The 6,179-nt window shown below is 37.5% G+C and overlaps 1 long non-coding RNA gene across 1 annotated transcript; it reads right to left on the reverse strand.

Moving 5' to 3' along the window:
* Positions 1 to 579: 579 nt before the first annotated feature.
* On the reverse strand, positions 580 to 5,733 carry LOC142494983 (uncharacterized). The gene is made up of 2 exons (XR_012801639.1): positions 5,202 to 5,733; positions 580 to 1,108 (listed from the first exon to the last, which is right to left on the reverse strand). It is a non-coding gene; the product is annotated as an uncharacterized LOC142494983 (long non-coding RNA).
* Positions 5,734 to 6,179: the final 446 nt, after the last annotated feature.

Genomic DNA, 6,179 nt, shown 5'->3' on the forward strand with positions numbered 1-6,179 from the left:
TCTTCACCTCACTTTTAAAGCTTTACATTCTTCTGCCCCTCCTTACATCTCAGCCCTAATTTCTCACTGTGCACCATCCTGACTCTTGCGTTCTTCTCAAGGATGTCTTCTTTCTACCTCCTTTGTATCTAAAGCCCTCTCACGCCTTTTTCACTGACTGCCGCGCACCTCTGGAATGCCCTTCCACCCAATACCCAACTAGCACCCTTTCTATCCACCTTTAAGACCCAACTTAAGACACACTTGCTTAAAGAAGCATATGAATAGCACTGTGGATATTCTGAACACATGATACATAAAGCTTGGCCCCCTGCAGACGCACTTACCAGAACTCCCTCCTACTTTCTCTATATGTTCCCCTACCTACCAATTAGACTGTAAGCTCCTCAGGGTAGGGACTCCTCTTCCTTAATGTTACTTGTATGTCTGAAGCACTTATTCCCATGACCTGTTATTTATATTATTTGTTATTTATATGATTACCACTTGTATTACTACTGTGAAGCGCTATGTACATTAATGGCGCTATATAAATAAAGACATACAATATCCTTCCCCATTGCGGACACAATACTGATACAGAGTGGAAAGGGATGTCACTTTAATTGACAGTGTCTGCATGCAGCATTGTAAATGTTTATGTCATTCTTTTCAATCAGTCATATGTCACATAATTAATATATTGTTCATAACACAGCAGTATTCATTTCAACATATGTTTTGCATTATGAATATTCTTCAAATAGAACTTTGAAGATTAGCATATTGTCTTTTCTTCAGCAAACAATGCCAAATAGAAACCAAATATCTCAACATGTCTCGCATGGTCCTTTGTCCCAGTCACTTGTTCGCCATTTGCAGTGGAAAACGTCGCTGCATCTAACAAGTAGTCCTCCAATGGTTGTGTTTACATCCAGGGAACAACTACACATACACGTCTTTCCTTGCCCATGCCCCCCAAAGGGCAATTAAAACGATCATGGTAATTAGTAGGTATGTGGCTAGTTCATCAATGCACCACTGGTCCGCACAGCTGCAGGACTGATGTTGCCAGCTGCTGACATAGTTCCCTGGGACCCTCTGTCTGTGGGCACGGAGAGAATGTATTCTGGTGAGAGAAAACATATCATTATAAATATTATTATTGCTAATAAACTATACAAAATGAAATAGGTGAGTGATCAGTGACATGGGATCTTGAGCTAGTTATTCATTTGTTCACATGGTTGAAGCAATAGGGAATAATTATTGGTTATTCTAGTGAATGGACATAATTACTAATGGCTAGCTCTGTTTGATGAATAACACCCTAAATTAAAGGCAGTGGAGTACGATAAACATAGACTACAGGATTACATGTGCAGCAAGTGCACAGGGCACCATGCTGCTAGCGTTTAAAAAGAAACATTATACATTTTAGTTCATTATCAGGGAGTCTCCCTGACATAAGGGAATACTGTGTACATGGAATGAGACTGAGTAGTAATAGGAAAGGGGGCTACTAGCTGCACAATAGATTTGTTAGGTGGCAGAAAGAAATAGAGCTGCCTACAGTATGTAGCAAAACATGAGTAGGTGTGATCAAACCTGTTAAACAATAAGACTCTCTTCTGTACGTCACTGCCAGTGTCCAACGCACAAAGTGCCATATTTACTAAACAGTGCCACTCAATAAAACACTTTCCAATATGGCTTAAAATATATGGCCTGTTATAGCCTTTTCAAATCAATGGGTTGTAAAATGTTTTTGAGATTAGCACTTCTTAGTAAATATGGACAATACTGCAACATAGGTGTTTTTAAGAGAAAAACAGTTCCCAGAAAGGCTCCTACTCTTAATAAAAGATACCACAGTGACTTGTTTAAGTTCACAAAGTTCTGGCCCTGAGTTGTAATGAGTCTTTAGTTTAATTTGGTAATTTCTTAACCTCAGATTCAACTCTTCACTTGAGTTCTTTATTATTTGTAAACTATGGGCATAATGGTTATTTTATAAACACAAATGTGCATTGGTTATTTATATTAGAAAGGAAATAGTAATATTTTAACTACTGGAAGCCCTTTATTATTCTGTAATCTATAGTAATAACCAGTGGTTGACAAATCACCAAAAAATCTACTCGCCACACAAAAAAATCTACTCGTCACCTAGTACCAAACGTATGCTGCTTCGGCCAATAGTTGCTCGCCACGATGTTAAATCCACTCGCCCGGGGCGAGCAAATGTATAGGTTTGTCGAACACTGGTAATAACACATGAGATTAATTTCTTCATAACCATTGTTTCTATATTAGTGTATGAGTGGCTGTTAGATGCAGTGTGGTTCAGCGTCCAATCAAACGTTCAGGGTAGAAGTGTGTATATATTACAGTAACTGTATATTAAAGAGTGTTTCTTACATTTGGTGGGATGTTAACCATGCACACGAATACATTTAGAGTCTCTTTAGCAACAAATGGATTAAACATGTTCTGAAGGTTAGGACAACATCAACAGTTATTCTAGAAACCTGTATTTAATGCATTTCCAAGCGTCTGTCGGATGAGTAATGGTTTTGGTGAAGGACCAATTCATCACACAGCCAGGAGGAGTATTATCTCCATAATAGGAGGTCAGATTTGCCAACCGTTTGGCAATTCTATAATACATGTACTCACTGGCAGGGAAAGTATCTTAGAAGTAATTTACTTTGTTAAACATTCATTTGTTTTCCGACAAGACTTTCTTCCAAAGCATTGGCACAGACTTTCTGAATAGTGTAAATAGAAGATTTAAAAATGTCTACAGGGTTAATATTATTAATTAATCTTTTCAAGTACTTTGTGTATTCTAATCAATCCTAGAAGAGTCTGCCATGCATTTAATAGCGTTGGTAACGTTGTTAATAGAAGTTTGTTTAAAATATCCATATACTGTTGATAATACATTTACATATGTATTACATTCAGAAGCTTTCTGTAGTAGGATGAATTACAATGTGGTAATACTACTTATTGTACACTGTTTTAGACAAGTACTGTATGTATGTAAAGATGTATGTTTTATCCATATTCCACTGACGAGCACTATACAGAAATAGCGTCCCAGACATAACACAGGTAAGATCTATGGTGGAAGATGGGCAGAATGCATCAAATAAAAGCAAACATTATGATAAATGATTCCCTGCCCATAAACATTACAGGGCATCTAAGTGATATACTCTACCCCTCTGTCCCGTGTGTTGTAGCATCAATCAACCAGGGCACCCACACAGTCTGCTTCTATCCAGCAACAGGATATGATTTACCCTCTGATTGTTTGTTTTATTTACGGTTTGGAGGACTTTATAGGAGCTGGCCCTCATTACTTTCTGTATCTGTTTGCGCTTGTCTGTCCTTACTCGTATGTCATTCAGTTGATGTAATTGATGTCACTCTGTACCCCCCACTGTACCACGCTACGGAATATGTTGGTGCTTTACAAATAAATGATAATAATAATAATATAGGCCCAAACCTACAAAAGAGAGCTAAGCTTTAGCATGCTGTACTCCCCTTCATGTAAAGTGGCCCATAGTATTGTTCAATGTATATTTATATAACAGATTGGGTGATATATATTTACTTTTAGCACATTAATTACCAGTATATATGGTTTGTTTGATGCTTATAAATATGTATCCATTCATGATATTAAACCAATAGCATTTCTCCATTCCCACCAAAGATCTCTAGCAGTTTAGCATGCCCTTTAAAGTGATGTTAAAATGATGTTAGAGTGCAAGACCAGTACCACTGCTTACTAAGAAACTCTACAACTAAAAAAGCCTGTCAAAGGAGCTTGCAACATATTAACAATAAACATAAAACATGTAAATATTATTGGTGTTATAAGCCTAACCTATTAAGGAGCCTATTTCATTTTCTGGTAGCCAATATTGTACCGTGTGCAAGACCAACTCCTTGTTTTTTTAAAGGGACTTAAAACGTTGTCAATAAGTCAGTAACAGCTTTGCAGCATATATATCAGGGGCCACCAAAGTAAGTTGGTCCTGCTAGTGCTAAGGAAATGCTATGGATTGCCGACTTTACAAAGTCCCGTGCAAGCAAGTGCTATACAAAATATAATGTACATATATATCCAGCAGTGCCCTCAGAGAATTAAGGGGCTAGGTAGGTCCATAATACTTGGATCCTCTGGTTCCAATTATGGAAATACATGAATTTATATTTTTCCCGGGATTGTGGATTAAAGCTGTTCTGCTGCACAAAAACTAATAAAATATGAGATACATAACCCCTAGTAAAGATTACTGTAATTATTCATTTAAACCATTGTTACTCAGTAGAGAGAAACCATCATCAACCACCTTACAGAAATAGAAAAACACTTCCCTTAGTGTCTGTATGTATATTTGTATTTCTATATAGACACACACACATACACGACATTTTATGTTTTATAAAACAATTGGAATGTAATAATAATTTGTTTACAAAAATAACACATTTGAAACGATTTTGAAATGTAGATAAATGTGTATATTATTGCACATGTCCAAGAATAATTTTACCCCTGGTCCCATCATCACGGCCGGAGTTCCTTCACCTTTATTTCTAGAACATATAAAAACATATATAATTTTTTTTTTTTAGATTATCGCAATAATGCTATAAAATGTACCACGTGGTCTATGAAAAGAAAAGGTTAAAAGGTACAGGAACTGCATTCCAATTGAAAAAAAAGCTGTATGTATGATAAATATATAACAGGCACTCCAGGTCTTGTGAAGACGTGACAAGAGTTTAATGCACAGGTCAACGTATATGCGAGCTTTCGAGATACACTGATCTCTTCTTCTGGCGGTGTACAATGGATAAAGCAAGAATTTTTTTACTTAGATACAGGGCAGCCTGGAATGTTATCTGTGGGTAAAGCCTATCCCTCCCCCCTGTGCAATATGCGATTTATGTTAAAAATCCAGCTCTATCCATTGTAACACCGCCGGAAGAAGAGATCAGTGTATCTCGAAAGCTTGCGCAAATAAAAGCATTTTGTTAACCATATTGTCTATTTGTTTTTGATTACTAAGCTTGGCTAACATGGTACAGATACCTCTACATCTATCTATCTATATCTATATCTCCCTCCACCCCCCCCCCCCCCCACACACACACACAGAGAAAGATAGATATTGCCATCAGTAATCTGACCTTACCTTCTTGAAGAATTCATTTTCACAAGCTCCTAGATGTTGTTACAGGGATTTTCGTTTGCTGCTGTTCTAGCTGAACTGAACAATTTCCAGTTACAGCTGTGAATATAACTGAATCTCTCCGTTGCTTGAGAGCTTTGCCTTTAGACACCGCAGTGACACATCTGCCTGACCATCCTCTTGCCCCTTTTGTAGTGTGTAAAGCCTGCTCTGCTTAGATGTCCTGTAGTAGATCCACCAGGAAATCACCAGTGTTATCTGTGAGCCCACACTGCTCTTAATAAGCTCCTGTTGCATCTGGTTCTGTAGTTTTTTGTTTTTTTAACAAACAGTATGACAGTTCCCTGCTACTCATGACACTCCCCCCCCCAGAGAGAGAACAATTGGAATCAACCCCCATAAAGTGGGTTTATGAAGACTTATGTTGTCAAAAGCTCCCTGTGCAGCTGGCTTTTTGAGATCACACACATACTAATTCTCTTTTCCTTATTGAGAAGAAGGTGTTTCTCATCATAAGTGGAAGAGACCTGCCAGCCTCTTTGTTATTATAATAATCAGATCACTCAATATATTTCTACCAAGTTAAGAAATACTCCTACAGCTCAGTGTTTGGAAGTTTGGAATCAGTTGCTAAAATGAACATGCGGAACGAAAGGACTGTTTGTTGGTTACATGAGAACTTTTTGACGTGCTACCTAAATGCTGTAGACAGAGTCTTCCAAACACATTTTAAAGGTGTACTCCTACTTGGGAAAATATATTGTAACTGAAGTAATGTGGGCAAACTCAGACATGTACTGTAATTCCTTCCCTACCACTTCACAGCAGCAGTCCAAGCTGCCATTTTTTTAATTTTATTATTGTTTTCCCTTTAATATGTGCATCAATACAATCTTAATGATAAGTAATTAGCTAAATTGCCGATCGATCTGTTCTCCTGTGATCAATCATCAAAGATTCGGCTCTGGGGTTAACTAGATG

This window comes from Ascaphus truei, chromosome 5 (assembly GCF_040206685.1).
Source record: "Ascaphus truei isolate aAscTru1 chromosome 5, aAscTru1.hap1, whole genome shotgun sequence".
Taxonomy (NCBI): Eukaryota; Metazoa; Chordata; class Amphibia; order Anura; family Ascaphidae; genus Ascaphus; species Ascaphus truei.